The sequence below is a fragment of the Centruroides vittatus genome, unplaced genomic scaffold (genome assembly GCF_030686945.1).
Source record: "Centruroides vittatus isolate TY-2023 unplaced genomic scaffold, ASM3068694v2 contig_17, whole genome shotgun sequence".
In the NCBI taxonomy this organism is placed as follows: Eukaryota; Metazoa; Arthropoda; class Arachnida; order Scorpiones; family Buthidae; genus Centruroides; species Centruroides vittatus.
The window spans coordinates 393,026-412,894 of NW_027121033.1; the positions used below are offsets into that span (position 1 = coordinate 393,026).

The 19,869-nt window shown below is 36.9% G+C and overlaps 1 protein-coding gene across 1 annotated transcript in view; it reads right to left on the minus strand.

Moving 5' to 3' along the window:
- LOC136969072 (ubiquitin carboxyl-terminal hydrolase MINDY-2-like) overlaps window positions 1–5,892 on the minus strand; it is a 114,670-nt gene extending 108,778 nt beyond the window's left edge. Inside the window, exon 1 of the mRNA XM_067263165.1 lies at window positions 5,880–5,892. The gene's annotated coding sequence lies outside the window, so the exon portion shown is untranslated. The remainder of the gene's footprint in view (window positions 1–5,879) is intronic.
- Window positions 5,893–19,869: the final 13,977 nt, after the last annotated feature.

The following is a 19,869-nucleotide window of genomic DNA, read 5'->3' on the forward strand; positions in this document are numbered from 1 at the left end:
GTGGGTGGCTCTTAAACACCATATGTTTCTCGAACTTTGACCTTTACCTTTTGACACCGGCTTTAGAGCAAGAGAAAAGGGGGCATTAACGCTCAGGTAGAAGCACGCAAGTAAGAAAAAAACATCCTTTTTTTAAAAAAAAAAGAAAGGACCGTTCAGCGAGAGCAGACAGGTAGAACAGTTGTAACTTTATATGTTGCAACTTTATACCTGAGAGATCCGAAAGATTGTGTTGTGCCAGTGACATCCTAACTAAAAAAGACATGCTTCACCAACACGAACAGCATTTCCTCTCTCAGCCAGAGATGAAGCAAACCGATACCCTTCACTTCAGATCTTATCTGCTACTTAACTTTCGATTATTTAATAAAATTGAGATTGAATTAAAGTCCCATCCCCACGTTGACAGAAGCATCAGGCTTCTGCCGATGTGCGGGTGGTACTTTGCACTATATTTCTCCGTTAATTTACTTAATAAAGGGCTGGTATATTTAATTAATCTTTCGTTTGCCTGCTATCGAGCTACATTTGCGATGGAGACGATAAATTATAAGATATATAACGTTAAAATAATGTAAACTGCTAAATCTCTAACGGACCAATCAGAGAGCGTTGTTTATATATTTAAACTCTCTCGTCTAATTGGTTTATCTGTTAAAGTCTCGTGAACGGTGTGAAGATTAAACATTCTAATTTAAAAATTTTCGAAGACCTTATCTATTAATTAAACACTATTGTTTTTTTTTAATTTAAAAACTTTTATGGGTCTTAATATGGAATGGATCAAGTAATCACGTTTGTTTATTAATACTACTTCTACACCCCTTTATAGCGTTCATAATCTTTGGAACGAGTCATAAACCGCAGGATCATACCGAAAAATCGCTGCGGAACCCCATAAAATTATAACAAACTCGGGAAAACAAACACGCCATTCGTTACGCCTCCAACCCTCTCGCTAGAAAGGCGGAGAGGCCCCCTCGAGACGAGCAAACAAACTATTAGGGGGCCCTCCGATGGATGCCCTTTACGTCATTCACCATTTAGTTATCTTCCCACCAAACCAGGAGTACAACAAACAGTTTTATTGGAATGCGGGCTCATTGTCCGCCCCGTAAAAAGGGGAAAAAACGGGGGAGAATCATCCCTCATCCACCATTAACAATAGCTTCACGTGTCATAACTGTAGGAGCTTGGAAAGGAAACATATTTGTCCAGATGACAAAAGAACCGGACTTATCCCCCGATAAGGTAGGAGGAGGCCTTCTATGCGCTACATATTCGAAGAAAGTGGAAGTATAAATTATATACAATAACTCCTACATCTAGAGTTACAGGCAGTAAAATTGAAATGAAGTGCCCTACTGTTTTACTCCCTCTCTTTTTTTGGTCTTTTTGCTACTCTCCACCGCATACAAAACAGGTTCTGCCTTCTCCACATGTTTAATAGTCTTGACATCTGCTTAAAAAGTAAGTCGAGCTTAAATTAAAAACCCATTCTGTAATTTGTGGCATCAGAAAATAAAGAGTGTGACGTCGGAAATTTGATACGTCTTAACTCATTTTTCCTGTATTTTTCTATGCCGCATAGTGTTTCGGAAAATAGAATATGTGAAGAATTTTAGCCCGCCAACGAATACTCCAATTTTTTCTTTTTATTTTTTAAAAATAAAATAAGCCAATAATATGAGAATAATTTAAATTTTAAACTCCAATCGGAAGAAACTATAACGACAAATTTTTAAAAATTAACCAATAAGATGAAAGAAAGAATTCAAATTTTTAAAATTCATCCGCAAGATGACGCAGTTTAAATTTTCAAAAACATTCAATAAAATGAAAGTACTGTATTTGAAATTTCAAATATAAACAGAATATCGGAAGCGATAACTAAATTTTTTGAAGAACCAATAAAAAGAGGGTTTAAATAATCTGACAGAAATTTAAAAAAATAAAAAATTGAACCAATTAAACAGTACAAAATGAAAATTTTAAAATAAATCAATTATTTAAATTGGAAATTTTAAAAGGTCATTTCGATTATCTAAACGAGCCAATAAGAGCGATTAAGTTTTTTAATGGACCAATAATTTAAAAAATATTTAAACTGATGTCATAATTAAACTCGGTTGATATATATTAATGACCAATAAACGTGTTTATTGATCGTTTGAAAGATTTGAAGTAATTGCCGCTTATTGGTTAATTTGAAAATTTTGTTTTGTTTTTTTTTTACGGTAAAAACATGGCAGGAACGCCAAGGAGGTGGCAAATTCTCGACCCCGGAGAGTAAAATTCGAATTATGTTCGTTATGCCTCGAATTGTACAAGCAAATTTTTCTTCATCACGCTGACAATAGTGGTTAGTGAGTAAAGGCTCAGACCACCCGCACCGCTACTCGCTCCGAGCGAAACAGCTGCTTGTGACCTCAACTGCACTTACCCATCGTAACTCTTAGCGAATTTTCTCCTGCACCTTCACGATGTAAGATACTTTTATACATATGTATGCCTACTAGGGGTATACCTTTCCTCTTCTTGGGTGATCCCGTATACTAGCTAGTTGCAACATCCAGGCCCTCCTTCAACACAGAGAGCCGTCTATGCCTTTGGTATCCCTAGGGCACTTTTGCAATTTGTTTTTTTTTTGTGGAAGATATAAAGCTGAGGTTAGATGCGAAGGAAATGAGCTCATTTGTCAATGTATGAGAGAAGATCGGGTCATTAATGACTCAATTAAGCCCTGACAAAGCCAGGGCTCGGGGCTAGTGTTTGGTTTGTTAGCTACACCCACCTTTTTTTATGCCCTTCTATTGATTACGATAAGGTGGGTGGAGTTCCGTTCAGACTTTATTGTTTGTAACCTCCCCCCTATATAATGAATTTTTGAAGAAACGCAGCGAGCTATCACACAAGGAATTCGCGCTCTTTCAGGTGTCAAAATCCAATGGGGTTCCTTCTTATTTTTAGTTTCCTGATGCGACTTTTATTGGATTTGTTTATTGGTTGAGAGAAAAAAGACAACTTCCTCGAACAATGTTGCTGCGCTGCTACACTTGGGCGTTACCGATAACAGATGGTAGCTAGAAGGAAATAACAGAGAATGTTCTAAGAAACAATTCTAGTTTCCCCACAAAAACAATCGTTTGTTGCCTCAAAAAAGTAAGAGAGACGTCACATACCTGTCACAAACACGTAACAGAGCGTTTAAACTTAATTTTACTATTGGACAAAAGAAGATTATCGCTTCGTGTCCCGGCGTGGGTGCCCCATACCTTCTTTCGTTCATTTCGTGTTCACAGTTAATCGCTTGTCACCTGATCGAAAAGGAGTGCAAATGATCACGAGGCCCCGAATGTAATTTTGTAGCTCTAGTCCAAGCGGTGGGATGCCAATACAAGGGGTGGAGTGGTTCTTGGCACCTCGGAAGGAGGGGAAAATAGCAAGAGAGGGACTTATATGGTAAAGAACTCCGAATGGGGGGAATTCGCTTGGGCCCGCGTGGTGTGGGTTCTAGTCGGAGAAGAAACGCAGAAGCCGTTATATTAATGAGGCAGAAGATAAATTGCAGAAGTAGTACAGTTCGCTGGAATGCATGATCGAGAGCCCACGGCGTGGCTTAGGGTGGCGCATCGCCACCTGCTGTACTTCTCCGGTATCTCTCCGATGCTACTACAATAACAATTGATCTGTTGTGTCACGGTCAACTTTGAATGTCGAATGAGTTGCAGACGGGTGTAATCCCTTTCCGAATCAAAGCGAAGCTACAGACGAAGTAAAACACCTTCAGCTGGTTTATCCTCCCCGATCAGTGACCCTGCAGGGAGTAGAAGTGCCGCACCGTCACCTAAAAATGGCAGCGAGGTGTTTTAACTCCCCCAGGTCGCATTAATTGAAAAATCGTATTATACCAGACAATAAAACTTACCCCAGATAATAAAGGCCCCTGTAAATTTTGTTTAGTGTCTCAAAAGATGAGGGCCACCTATTGAACAGTCACGTGCGCTCTCCATGTAAGAAATTTGAGAAATATAGTGACAGAATGGCTATAAAGTATCATAATGTGAGAAAATATGTTCTGTAGGACTTATATTCGTGGGATCCGTTAGATGGGTTCTAACAGATGATTATAATTTTATCGAATTATACAAGGCCTGTGGGCGACAAAGCCTTCAGCTGGGCTCAACTTTATTTTTAAAACTCTTGCCAAAGTAAGAAGTCGATATCTATTCTAATTGTTTAGTTTTTTGAAAAAAAACCGTTAAACTGAGATCGTTTTTTTCCGATTTTAAATATTTAAATTATCCAATAAGAGGCAATTTTAGCGTCGGTGTCTCAAAATGTAACTTTCGAGTAGTTTGGAGATAATCATGTGACTTAAAAACAAGGTACGAAGCGCTCATTAGATTAATCAAGTGACCAATCGATTGGTTGGGACGTCACGTGAATAATGGATTAGTCACGATTTGACATTTTAATAATGGGTTGATCGTTTAATCCGTCTGCCAGAAATCAATGTTAATCATGTGACTAACCGGTTAACCATAAATTGTCTGATATGTGATCGTCGTGAGTCACAAATTATTAATTTTATAAGCGCACAATCATGTCTTTGTTAATGCTTAACAAAACCGGATAATTATAAAGTATTTTTATTTCGAAACATAAAAATTGTCCTCAATTAATCATTACAAACAGCTTATTGAGAGATTATTTGATGTATCTAACCATTATTTATTAATTTAAAGTTTTAAATTAAAAAATAACCGACTTAAAGGTTGTTTAATAAGAAACCATCTCTATTCGTTGATTTAAAAATTCAAATTTTAAAAGCTCGCTTCTATTGGATGATTTAAATATTCAAAATTGAGTAAAACGGTCCTTTTGTGACGTTATTTAAATTTAAAAATTATCGCATCCTATTGGATAAAATAGAAAACTGATGAATTTTGAAACTTGTCGTAATTTAAACTTGAAAATTGTCGTTTCTCATTCGCTAAACTAAACAATTAAAAAGTAATAATAATTGATTGAGAGCCTTAGAAAGAAAAACAAGCTTATTTTTGATTGGTTATTTATCTTTTTACAGGCGGAACGTTAACCTAGATGTCGAATGAACTGTAAAATGTTTTCAACGTCTCCTCGTCAATTCTTTTATAATTTAAACAGCAGAATTTACACTTTTCAACTGTAAAAAGTTTAAATACTATAATCAAATCTTATCCATCTACTTTTGAAGGCATTTATAAAGAGATTCGTCTATTTTTAGGTCGCAGGCCCGCCGACCCCGAATGACCTCCGACCTCAACATCACTGCCAGGTATCCGTGACGATTTCATTCTTATTCGTGGACGAGAACCAGTAACAGATGTTGTCGAACAAAGAAAACATTATTGTTAACAGTCGACCACCCTCTATTATGAAAAAAGCCAAGGCTTTTTGTAACAGAAGGGCAAATAATTGTCATTTCGGTTCAGTCGTGACTGCATAGGTGGTGGTGTTCCTCTCACTAAATCCTGTTAAGAAATTGTGCGGACAAGTAAATCCCTCTAACGGTCACGTGAGTCGAATTCCAAAAAAAATGCCAGGCTGTCAGCGAAAACTTCTCTAATTGGAGCAATCCTTACTACAGATAACAGGTCGAAAGGTCACCTGAAATCAAGAAAATGCTATCTTCAAATAAGCTCACTATCAAATTTATTACGAACGATTCCTTTTAAATTGTATCGGCTTGCTAATTTTATTTATTTTCGTTTTAAAAATTACAAAATCCAATCGGATGGCAATCTGTTAATTTAACATTTAAATTAGCCAATCGGACAATCGAAATGAATTACGTAGTTCGAATTTAAAATTTTAAACCAATAACGGTTGTATACGTTTTAATTACGTAACAATAATGCTAATTATTTGAATTTTTAAAAAGTTATAAACATTATAAAAATAAGTATCAATAGTAAACGCTTTATTACTTAACAAATTCAACAATTAAATGTGTAATTAATTATTCTAATATTCAAATTCACTAAAAGTATTAATATTTAAATATTTAAATCGACCAATACGAACCGATTGAGATTATTTGAATATTTAAATCACCAAATAAACGTCAATAATCGTTATTTGAATATTTAAATCAACCAATCAGATTATTTAAATACTTAATCATTAAAATAGCGACTTTATTATAAGATTTAAGAAAAAATAATTAAAAAACTGAAACAAATATGTACACAGATAAAACCGGTATGTTAATTTATGAATAACGACAACATAAATCTATGTTATACCTATTTTATAGCCTTTTATTATGAGGTGAACCTGAATTTCGATATCGTAGAAAAATAAAATCTAATTACTGTATTCCCATAAAGATATTAAGGAAAAAAACAAGGGGGTTGAGAAGTTGTTTCGTGTTGCTTCTGCATTGTGACAAGCCCTGAATTGATTGTTCCGTATTGACTTACTAATGAGAAACGGCACACACCTTAATAGTTGTAAGACCACCAACATACCAAAGCTTTTGTTCTGATTGGGTGTAGGGTAATTGTTACCTGAATTTAGAAAATACGATCCAGGAGTGGGGATACAAGTTTATGTTAATCTCTCCCAAATTATTAATTAACGCTAGCATCTTCTATGTTATATTAATTTATTAAGTAATATTGTTTATTAATGACGTCCCGGTTAAGTAATATTCGCCTCTCACTGACAAGTGTGTTTACATAATACGCTATAATTTACTTCGATTGGTTTATTTTAAGATAAAATATAATCTTAAAGGCTATAATTAACTCCTGCTGCATAATTCAATCATTTAATATTCGTTGATTGACTTTAATTGGTCGATTTAAACGTTTAAATTATTTAATCGGCCCTAATTGATGAATTTCCTTCTTTCTACTCTTTTATTGGTCAGTTTCGAATTTCAAATTATAAATGGTAATATCTGTTAGTAACTTCGAGAATATTAAAATAAAAAAAACTTTCAGAATGATAAAAAGTTTGATATAATTATAATAAAATAAACCAAATATTAATTTGAATTTTTAAAGTTTAAATATTCAAATCGACCAACCAGTTACGTCCTTTTACGGCATTATCCGTTCCTACTTGTGTTTTATATTTTAGCTTAAATATTAAATAAAATTTTTAAACGTTTCCTATAAAAGACACTGTTCCTGTGTCTTATAAATACTTCAAACTGGGTTTATCTTACGGGCCTTTCAGTACATCCTTATAATTTCCCAATTACAGTATGTGTTTGGTGTGTGGGTGTAATGATGTACAATAAGGATATCCGGTACTTAAAGTATTGAAACAATTTCCAGACACCTGCATCCCTTTATGTGTACGGTGAGATCGTCATCGTCAGCAACTGGAATAATTTTTTTTAAATTAAGTGTCCTATTTGAACGCTATCATTCCAGTTTCGGGCATTAACACAGGGCCAAATCTTTTCATGATTTGGTAAGAAGTTGACTTTCGTGATCTTTGCTACCAAATCATGGAGAATTTATGTTTATTCGTAAGAATATTAACGGAATATAAGGCTAGTAAGCATAATAATATAAAAACGCCCCTTAAATAAAGGGTTGTAGCTTTTCTAACAGAACATATAGCACATGAACGTACAATATTTGAAATTAAGTGATGCTGCTGATGCTTATCATGCATCAATATGTAACCAATCGTGCAGGAAATGTCGGAATTTTTCTCTAGTTTTGATCCTTATAGTCCGTTATATGTGATGAGAATATCACTATATCCCGATAATAATTTTATTACCCTGTTATTAACTCTATCATTATTAAAACATCACAAATGGCTCAACTTCTATAAAGTTATAACCGTTCAAATAACTTTTTAAGTACTGAATAACGTGATTGGCCAATTTAAAAAATCGAAATAACGAATTTTCTCACATCTCTCGCTCTTATTGGTTGATTTAAATCAGCGGTTCCAAACCTTTTTTGACCAGGGACCACTTTGATTTCATTGTTGTTAGCAGGGACCACAAGGTTTAAGAAAAATAAACTGTGCCAATCTAAAAATAAACTCTAATCAAAACTGTTAACATAAGTAATCGTTAAACGCAAGAGTAACATGCTTCAACGGTACTATTATAATAGAAAACATAACATTTTTAGTAAAAATTAAATTCAGTTTGTATCAATGAGGGAATAATAATTTAAAACGAATAAAAGTTTTAAATCTTTCGCAGACCATATTTTAGCTCTTGCGGACCACTGGTTGGGAACCGCTGATTTAAATACTCGAATAAATTAACATCAGCTTAATTCAGCTTGTTAATATCGAATGTTGATGCAAAATAAAATTCCTTAGGCGTGTTGGAGGGAGTTTTTCAAAATATGAGGGCCCTAAAACGGCAAACAAACTAGGACCACCCCAAAGACTAATTTTTGTCTACTCGTAATTAGGGGGCAATTTCTATTTACATAAAAATAGAAAGCTTCTAACATTCTCGAAACCAACAATCGAACTGACCTAGCCCTGAGGCTGTTTATCGATAGACCCGAAGGCTCATATGAAGGTTATGACCCTGGTAAGGCAATTAAAGCAAAACACCGGGCTCAAGAGGGCTACAACAGGTTATTGTTCTCTTCTTGAACCCGTTTTTATTGATTTCTGTCTGGACAGCTTTTTAGGGCCTCTTAATGCGCAAATTAGAGGGCAAAACAAGTGCGTCTTCTTATAAAACGAGGAGATTCTTAAGAAGGGTTAAATTCTATGACTCTAGTGTAAGTTGGAACCAGCTGAGGGCTAAGTAGACCTTGTAGACAGAAAAGGGACTTAGAAGGGATAAAACAGTTACAAAAGCCCTTACAATTTGTGAAATAAACCGTACCGATTTACAAAGTTCGCTCTATCCAATTCAGCTTGTCGTTGATGAAATCTGAAATATTTTAAATTTAAATAATCCAATCAGAGAAAGAGACAAAATCAAATTAGTGAATGAGATTAAAATTTATTGTGAAATGCACATTTTGGCAGCCAATTAGATTGGTTAAGAACATTTAAAATTATCCAATGAAAGGAAAAAAAAGTTCTGTTTTGGGAAAAATGTAAACAATACACTGGTTAAAGGGATTGTCTTCAACAGTTATAAGAAAATTTTCTCTTGTTTTCGACTGATAAGTCAGTTGATTATTAATTAATGAGTCATAAAGGTGCAGAAACGCGCGAGACGTCAACAGGAATGGCCCGAGGGGCCTTGTTTTTCTCATCTGCAATTATCCGATCACTTCTCTACTTCAGATCGTTCAACTTTGCAACACTGGCGTAAATTCGCTAGGGGGGATTTTTAGGCCCAAATAACATAAGGGTAACATCTAAGGGCCTTCTCTAAGATAAGTTTGTTTGAGCAACGCGTTAGTGCACGTTTGTAAGCTTTATAAATAGGCAGTCCAGGGGAATTAATATAAATAAAGATTAATTATACACGAGTATTGGATAGGAAAACACTTCAGAGGGAGTTTGGCACGTGGGTGTCAAAAAAGTGGGACCCGTAAGAAGCTTGAAAGGTTTCTAACAATTCTGTAATTGTTTCTAATGAAGGAGAAGTGTGGTGAACTGCACAAGTGAAAATCAAACAAGCAAAGCATTGTGGGAGGGGACTCAAGTGAACCGGATGACGCGAAAAAGTAAACAAAAACAAATGGCTGGAGGACCGAACACGATTTTTACTAATTTCTTCTATCTTTTTTTTTAACGTCTCGACGTCGTCAATCTTGCGTAAACGATCAGGAAGGATAGCAAAGCACATACACGTCCTAGATCCACCCAAAAATTAATGCTGCAGCACTTTTCCGGCTCGTGACTAGGCGTCACTTTACTGTTTCGCGATGGGGCACCACCGCTGCGACACAGCTGAACGGAAAGGGCTAATCGCCACTATTCTATACTTCCTCTTGTAGAAGGGTGCCCCTGTTTGTTTTAACTTCCCCATGCGAAATAACGAGGTAAAAAAAAGAAACACCTGGGGAAGTAACCAAAACTGTAATCTGAAATACCCCAGCTGCAAACGTGGCATACAAACCCCTAATAAAATCTCCAATAACACAAGAAGTAGTTGGTAAAAGGGCAAATTCCATTCCCGAACAACCGAGCTTGAGTTTTTTTTTCTTCTCTTTAATCCCCCCCCACTCTTGCTCTTTGCTATGCCTCTCTAGAGCAGTCACGCTGTCTGCACGACCAGTTCGTCCCACAACTGGCACTTTTCCAGAACATGTGCACCACCTGTACTCGACGTGCACCTGCCCCGAAATTTACCGGCGATTTCGCTCCCAGTTATACAAAATGAACTCACCCATCCTGCCCATTTTTGGTAAAGAGATTAAATACCGAATTGCATATTCCTTACTACAAAAAAGGGGTAGAGCATTTCTCCTTCCTTTGTTACATATAAAAGAAGTATGCGAAGATAAAAATAATTCGTGAGAATTTATGAGGAAATTTATTATTATTTTTCCCCCTCCAGCATTCTATCGATGACAGAACTGATAAACTGTTTATTCCCCCCATTTTTTTTATAAAAGGCCTCACTTTTTGCTGTACACTCTTCAACAGAGACGATTTAAACCTGTTGTGTCTCTGCGCTAAAACGTATAAAAGGCCCTTCACCTTCATTAAATAATAATGGCAATACACAAACTGTCTTTGAGGGCCCTCATAACGTAAGGGCCTGCAGCTTGTTTCTCGGCTCTGCTCTTCAAACAATCTCTTTCTCGGGCCGACGAGTATTTAAAGTATAAACAACTGAAACCAAAATATTAGTCGTTTTTCCCTCGGGGGACTTCTCCTGATTTCACCCTACTAAACGATCCGTTAATGAATCTCTCGAAGGCCACTGGCGGCACGTTACTAAAGGCTTAAGGGTATATAAAAAGTAAAAGTATATGAGTACAGCGTTAAAACTTCTTGCATTTTTAAGGGGCCATCATAAAATTTCCTGTTGCTGCACGCGTTGTGTAACAGAAACCCATTTAAAGCACCATAAAGACTCAATTCATTCGTAGTACTCGTACACATAAATATAAAGTCTCTTTTACCTGTTGCGGGGCTTCAGGTGATCCATTGACTTACCAGGGCAACAGATTTAGTTGTCAAACGGGGCCTTCACGTTAGTTACATTATAAAGAGAATCACGAAGGGGATCTTTCATGCCAACCCCCCAGTAAATAAGGGGCAATCGGGGAACGTGTAGGAATTCGCACGTATGTGGAAGAAGAGCGGCAGATGTCATTTCATGTGACATTCTGGCTTCTGCACTTTCCCACGACAAGACAATGTGGGAACTACAACATATGGTCAGAAGAAGGGCCCGAGGGCATCTTGGCGACTCTTCCAACCGGCCTTGGAATACCTTTAATAACTTTTACAAAACTTCGCTTTAGGTATGTTCGTAAATATGGAGGAATTGTAAAGGTGAAGCGGGTGTTTCCGGAAGGGATATTTTTTTGAAGAAATGAAGAAATTAATTGAGAGGGTAAACAACATATGGCGAGCAGAGAAAGTCGTCTCTTCCTCTTCTAAATCAATTATTACTTAACCTAAAAAGATAAGAGTATATATAGATCAAGGTTGGAGGAAGCGACAGCACCTGCGAAGGCAATGAAGTTTTTCTTAGCCTATTGCATTCCTGAGAGACCTGAATCATGGTTTAACTTAAAAACCGCGAGCTGGAAAGAATTTCAGCTTGTCGAAGAATATGGAATAACTATAAATGTAAGTCATCATAAAAAGGCTTTAAAATTCACTACAAAGAAAGCCTATTTTACTGTGCTTCTATTATAGCCTGAAATTGCATCTTCAGACTCTTTCAGGATCCCACGAGATGATGTTTCAGGCCTTCAAACCCTGTGTCATTTCGATTAGCTCTAAATAATTAACACAGATTTCAATATTTGGGCCTTGCGTTTTTAAAATTTCAGGCTCAAATCTTCAGATTATAGACGTTAAGGCCTTAGTTAAAACAAATGAAAGGCCCTCAAAGAGATCCAGCATACAATTAAGGCTCAAGTACGCTACGTAATAATTATTCAAGGATCTTGGCTTCTTATAAGTTACGCCTTTCTTCCCGATTACGAAGTCGAAGGCTTAATTTAAATTATTATATATTACGGGTCTTAGGCCCGACATGCTTCACTCATCTTCTTTTCATGTTACTTCTTCGAGGAACTGAACAAACAGCTTCTCTTCAAAGTTGACAGTTTGAAGGACTAAGAGAGCCCTTTTCGAGAGGGCTTCTACCTTTGTTTTCAGAGGGTATTGATTTTTTGTGACGTCACCGGGTCAAAGTTCTACTTTTGAAGACATTTTGAAGGGCCGAAGTGAGTCACGTAACTTTTTAATTGGCGTTTATCAATTCCTATGACGGACGTGTAGAGGCGTTGTCTCTTGCCCTCTTATCTCCAGGGAAAGTGGCAGATGCCCTTTTTTTTATCTTTCCTTAAATATCTCGGATTAAACCTGACATATTTTTAATTAAGGGGCTCAATCGCGTCTAAATTAATTAAGGGGTACCAGAATTATGGGCCTTTCACCCAAGTAATTTTATGCAAGGGCAGCTTTACGAAACCGAAACAATTTCTATGATAAGAGGCGTAGATGTTGTTAAAAGGCCCAATTATTTCTCTCTAGAATGGAATTTCATACATTCCAAGATGTAAAAATAATCTATAACGCTGGGGCCTTTAAGGGTTAGATTTCGTAACAATAAAGTAATCATGTAAATTTTCAAACTACCTCTCACGTTTTTTAATGTTTTCTTTAAAAATTAATTTTTACCCCCCTTGTGTTCCAACATCCCTATCGCCCCTTGCCTTCTAGAGCTCCTTTGAATCTTCTAGCGCCCTCAAGGAAGCGGTAGCGCCCATCACTGGTCCAGACTCAAGGTAAATTGTCAAAATGGTAACACTAGCAGGAAGGAAAAACACACACAGAAAATTCTCATAAAAGGCCCTATTTATTAATTGACAAAGGTGTTTAGTTCTAGAATAATTTAACCAGGTGTAGCTCCCGAGGGCTTCGTCATTAGTGTAAATACATCAATGATATTCACACGGAGATCAACTTGCCCTTGACGACCAGATGACAGCCCTCGGGTGACAATTTTTTAAACTCGTAAACTAAGTGATTACTGTGTTATTTTTTTAAACCCCGAAAATACCACAAAGTAGGTTTTTGTTACTTGAAAAATGTTCGACCCTCCCTTTTTGTCTTGGTGTTTTTTTCTCGGACTCGATTGAATATTTCTTACAGGTGCTGCCATGTTAATAAAAGGGCTTTTAAGAATGTATCTGATTTTTTAAGTCGTTGTCCTACGGTCTTCGCTTCTACAGGTGTGTCTCTACTCTTCGCACACCTGCCAGGTGCGATAGTGTACAGGTAGATAGGGCTTTGATATGAGGGTCACGTCCGTGTCGTCTCGGCTTGTGTTTGGTCAGGGTCCTTGGCAGTACGAGCGGATTCCAGCAGAATTCGGGGACTTGACCTCACTCGGGTCGGGCCCTTTACATATATTAATAAAGAAAAAAAAACAAAAGTACTCAACGCCGAAATAGTTTTCCTCTTAAGTAGATTCTAACTTCGGTGGGGGCCCTTTCGGAGCTTTAAAGGCCCCAGTGGCATCATTTGCATATAAAATGCATTATCGTGTTCGGTATAAATGGCTTGACGGAAAGATCATGGCGATTGTTCACATCAGCAATTTTTTCCTTATCATTATTTGTTAGGAAGGACAGGAAATGACGATTATCGAGATGCTATCTCAATTGCGATTTTCGTTTCTGACGTCACGTCTTTACCCGACTTTCGGTCGTTAGGGGACAAGTGAAATAATAAAGACAAGTGATGACGTCACGCTATTTATATTTATGAACGTGAGAAGGTTGAGTGACGAAGAGCCCGTTATTACGGGTGGGAATAAGGAAGATAATTCTGGGAGGAGTCGCGCGAAGAGGTTCTGTTTTGGGGCGCTTCCTTTCTATTTTTATTGTCCTGACAGATACGGAAGTTTATCACGTGTCGGCCGAACCTCCCGGATGAATTTAGGTACGCGATATTCTTACGATTTTATGGTGGAGGACCACCTGAAGCGCTTGAAACTCCCTTCTTGTCGACTACCTCGTTGCTCTTAAATTAACATATGTTGCCTGCATCGCTACACAAACATTAACTAATATGTGTTACCCTGTGTAATTGGTTAAACATGACCGCATTTAAGTCCACGTAACGTTATAAATCTGTGGTTACCACTCGAAACTAAGGCTTCATCGCGTGCTGAATTTCGTAATAATTATGTGCATATTTTAAAAACTTTGTGTAAGTGAAATTTTCATGGTAGGTGCCTGGCATTGTGCGTAAGCTAGAGCTTAGGACCTGGCATTTTTACGCCTTTATTCTTTAGTGGGAGCCTGTTTCGTCACAGTCAAGGGCCTGTTATGTGCTTGTTATGCCTACAGTTCATGGCCTGTTACGTTAAGATTAGGGCTTGTTATGCTACATTCAAAGGTCTGTTACGTTACAGTTTAAGGCCATTACAATGCTTGTATAAACTTTAGTTTTGGAGAAATTTGCGGTTTTAACATACAAACGGATCTTCAGAGTACAACACGTAGATAGATAATTTCAAAAAAAAAAGTTATTTTTATTGCAAAGTAACAAAGCATGCGAGTAACAAAGAGAAGTTTGTATAATTTCGAGGGTCAAACACCGAATTAAAGGGCATTAATCTATCTACGCCCAGCATCATAGGAAGGAGATTAAGTAGAATTGATTCATGATCTACCATTGTACGTGATACCAAATTTAGATTTCAGATAAATTTCAAGTTCCTTCGCGATCGAAAAACAGATCCGAAACTATCGGAGCTGAAATCGAGAGAAATCCATCCTTAAAAAGACTCCACCCCAAGGAAATGCAGTGACATACTGCACTTACCTGCCCATGTAACATCCAATTATCCCTCGAAAGGACCTCAAATGGTATTTATGAGGTTTCAACCAAAGGGGCGATTAGAGGGCTATTAAAGTACATTCTGCATTTCGCCACTCATTAATATCCCCCTTTTTTTATGGCCTTCGTATCTACTGAGAAGAGTACGTCACGTTTCTCCGAAACTGGCTTCAACCCTTTCGAGGCCGTAATGAAAAAATTCCGACCCCTCAATCTCGGCTGCGCCCCAAAAGATGGAGGAACGAATTACACCACTCGTTTTCTTCCAAAAAAAAAAAAAATTAAAAAAGTAAAATAAAATACGTATGCGAAAGGTGAGACAACCCACTCGACCCCACACCATTGAAGGCCAACGATATTCGCATATATATTACACTTTGGCTCCGATATGTAGGGATTAATGTGGAAGAGCCGGAGCGAGGTACCACCTGTCAGACCCACGACAGTGAGTCACTGTCTTCTAACAAATGACTTTTGCACCCTCTAATCTTGTTATTTTCGCCGGATATTGCAACTCGAGCTCATAAAACTTGACAGACCTTAGTTATAATTCAGGATTAATTGAAAACAATTGTTTTAGAGGGACTCGAGGGTTGGGTCGAGTTTTTATTCTGGAAGGGGCGATTTTACGGACACGCTAACAGAACGATTGTCGAGAGTTTGTTTTGTCCCCTCTCCACGAATTTGGAGGCTTAATTGGCCCTATTATTTGCTCTGATTTGAGCCTTCGATAGGCTGTTACTGCATATGATTTATAGACCATCTCATTGCAACGGGCAGTAATTTGACAAAGGGGTGACTTTTTGCTTATTAAGTGATGCAAAGGGGTCTTCCATACCTATCATACACCTAAGTGATTGCTCTAAAGTTTTGCATAAATTTTAAAAAAGTATTTCTAGGTTTGCATACTGTAGACATCCAACGATATAAAGAAGTGCACAAGTTGCAATCGATGCTGATAAGAACATGTGCCAAACTCCATATTTGCCTTTAACAGTGGGTCGAGTGTATTTTAAACATTAACAGGACTGCACAACTTCTAACTAAGACATTTTGACCAGTTTATAAAGTAACCGAACCCTTGACCATCTGTTTATCATTTGTCAATCTGTAAGCGATGCTCGACATAAGACGAACACACACGAGTTGAACTTTGGCATTTGGGTACAGTCGATTTTCTTTTCGCGCCAACAGGTGTTTTTTAAGGTGGCCGATTTCACACGGATTTCTCTTTCAACTGAAACTGAACCATTCTCCCGCCATTTAAAGCGCTCTCGATGGCAGAAATTCAAGAATGCCCTCCCGTAATGCTTCTGAGTATCTCCCATCTTGTAACTTTTTCAACCTAAGTTTGGCGCTCTTCTTACACGAGCCTTTTGCAGATCGTGCCGCCATCTGGTGTGGGAAATGCTAAACTCGCGTGCAAGCCCTTCGTATTATCAATACGAAAGTACAGGGTTGCAAATCGTGTCCTTGCCCTCTCTCGGTTCGTTTAATTAATATTCGTCTTTCGTGATTTGAAAGGTGCAGGTGATGAAAACAGGTGCTCATGCTAATTTTATCTCCTCCACCCTCTCTTGTTTGAATAAAGGTGTTAACAATAGAGGTTAACCCGAGTTAACACCTAAAGCGCCGAATTGCGGATTGCTGAAAGTGCTAATTAGTGATAGCGCGATCCTGAGGTCACGAAACGTTTTCAAATTATCCTGAACAATTACACAAACCAAGATAGGGTGTAAAAATTCCTTATTATTCTTGTAACGAAAATAACTTTACAAAATTTATTTTTCCGGTTTTAATTGGATAACAATGGAAGATCCAACACATTCCATATGCGTACATGATGTTAAAAGGGAATTTAATCACACAAATCTCAGTACAGCGGCCACCGATGGAAATATCAAAAATATGGCGGTTATTGCAGGCTCGACTGTATTTCTTCCCACCATTTTTAATTTAGAAAATGTTTTGAAGAAATTACTAATCACTTCAAATCTATAGATTTTGGCCATCATCATCATCATAAAACGTAACTGTTACGCCATTGAATTTTCAAGTGTGTCTAGTGGGGACTTCTCATTTACTACTTTGGTGCAATAACAGATAATTTCACTTTAAAATCGTAGCGTAACGGCGTAACAGTGTCGTAACTCTGCTCGATATTTACTATGCAGGTCATGAAGTGTCTGGTTAAGACACTGATTCATCGATTAGTAAACATGTCTTCATTGTTCTTTTACTAGCGGTTAATTTGCATAAGTGATGCTGACAAATTTACGCTTTGTTTTGACGATGACTAGGAAACACTTCTGGGAAAGACTGAATAAACATGTTTAACAGACTGAGGTAACTTCCCGAACGGGCATTCCATAATTTGCATAGCATTAAAACAAGATATACGTTGCATTTTGGGGTTTGTAAGGTGGTTCGTCCTTTGGGAGTTTTAAAATTAAGGGGGGGTTCCCTTTAAAATCACGTTTATGCAGAAGAAACAAGAAATTAAAAACAAAACTTCATCTGATTTGAATGAGGAAACAAGACAAAGGCTTTGTTCTTTGTATCCATTCAAAAAATTTAATGGTTCCTATCAAACACTTACAAATGACAATTACTGATATAAATATTCAAATAAGACAAAATGGCACACACATTTACTTTAAAATAAGTTCTGTATGTCATTTTTCATTTTCTTGAATCTCTGAGAAGGAAGGAAATGATTATTGATGACACCCATCAAGGACTTTGTGAATAAATATTTAAATTCTGAACAGGTCCTATTTGTTTCGCTTCTTTGCTACAGTTAAACAATGATAAATTCAAAATAACACAGTTCTTTTAGTTTTGCTGCAGGAATTCCCAGTGTTTACTGTAGAACTTGTTTTGGATTTATGGGAAAAGGCAATGCAATTACATGGGCAATCTTCCAAGATCTCGGAAGATTTCCATTTTAAGGAAAATCAGCTCCTTTCCGGTGTTAGACACATTAGATAAAACGCCATGCAGCTAACTTATTGGTGAGAGACAAACCTACAATAGTACCAGCTCTTCAGTGATTTGGTCAGATGGCTACGGCAATAAGATGTTAGCCTATCACACTGGAAATCTGGGCCAATCAAAAAATCCAAGGAATCTTTGGAGGGTGATCCCAAGTATTGGGTCCCTTCCCTCACCACCCAGCTGCTCTGTTGTAGGCTTGGCCAAACCCACAATGGGCACAGAAAGTAAAAAAAAAATAAAAGTTGGTTTATCCATTTGGCCACTAGTGGACATCTTCAGTTTTTGCAATTGGTTCGGTTTGATGGAATATGGCAATGTAACATCTATGCAATTTGCCTAGGTGTTGCATTGCTTCTAGGACTTTCTATGGGAAACTGGCTTTTATTTAGATGTTAGGCGAGTGAAAACCCTGGAAAACTCCATATGACAAGTCTACTGAGGAGGCATGAATACACAACCAGGGTTCAGTGGTATGAATACTGGTAAGTTTACCACTAGGCCACTTTGCAACTGAAAAACTTTTAACTTACAGTTCAAACTCCTTTATGGGAATAAACAGTCAGGTTAAATATAATTATTGAATTTTTATTCTTGTTGCCAAGAGAACAAAGAGCTTAATTTTATACAGTACACCTTGCTCTACAATGGCGTAAATTTTGTTACAAAATTTTCTGTTACAAAGATATTGTTGCCTATCTCTGAGCTGGGTTTTAATGTTTCATGTATGTCGCCAACATTAATTTGTTCTCATTTTTTGCAGATATGAAAAAAAAACCACATCTTTATGTAATCAAATCAAATATCTGTGTGTTTTACTACTTAGAACCTTACGGATAAATTAGCACATGAAACTTTTACATCTATTCCATTTAATTCCCCAATTGTAATATGTTGCTTGTTTAAATTAATTTTCTGACTATATCTACCGTCACAAGACTCACGTTTGAATCTGAATCCGAGCTTCAGTTTCCCTCCTTCATCTATCCAGACTGACTATCAATACATGAGTGCATGATGAACACTTAAGGTTTGTTGGAATTGTCCACATGTTATGTTGCCAAATGTGCATTATGCCAATGGGTGCCTCTTGGGAGGATTGTACAAAAAACTGGCACCTATTTAGCTGTTACAAAGGTGAAGAAAACCCAGAAAACTCTACATGGCCAGCCTGTTGGCAGAGAACCCATGACCATCAGCATTCTGTGGTTTTATTCACTTGGCAATTGGCAAATGCCTTAATTTAATAAACTGTTAGACTTTAATTTGTCAAAATATTTTGCAGCTCATTGTACAAGTTCCCCGAATCCTGCCATTTCAAACCTTGTAGCAAATTACTTCTTCATCCTACTAATACTGAACTTCTACATATTGAGTAATTTTAATTAAAACTTTATAATATATTCATTTTAATAAGTTTTATTTGAAATTTTAATATATCTTTATGTTACAACATTCAATTTTACAAGCAATTTGATACCAAGTCTTTAAAACAAAAGAAAAACACAATACAAAATATTAATATGTTGGCTTTTCCTTCTGTATGGGAAGCAAATGGAATCTCCGCTTTATAATGAGTCTGTGTTTGCTATATTTGTCTTCTGGAGAAAATCTGGCTGCAAATCAAAACTGGTGTCACAAAAAGCTACAAATAAATTTAAAAGTGAAAATATCTTACCAGGATGAGCCGATACAGTCGGTTTACCCTCCGGATCCGTATCCTGAAAAATAATCGAAGTGATAGTATAGCAGAGATGTAAGTTAACTTCTATATTTTAGACACAGTCAGACCAGTTTATCCATATCAAACAAGACCGAATCCAACTTGGATTAACCAAAATCAGTAGAGTACTAGAATTAAAGTATAAAATTCTGTACCAAAAAAACCTTTTAATA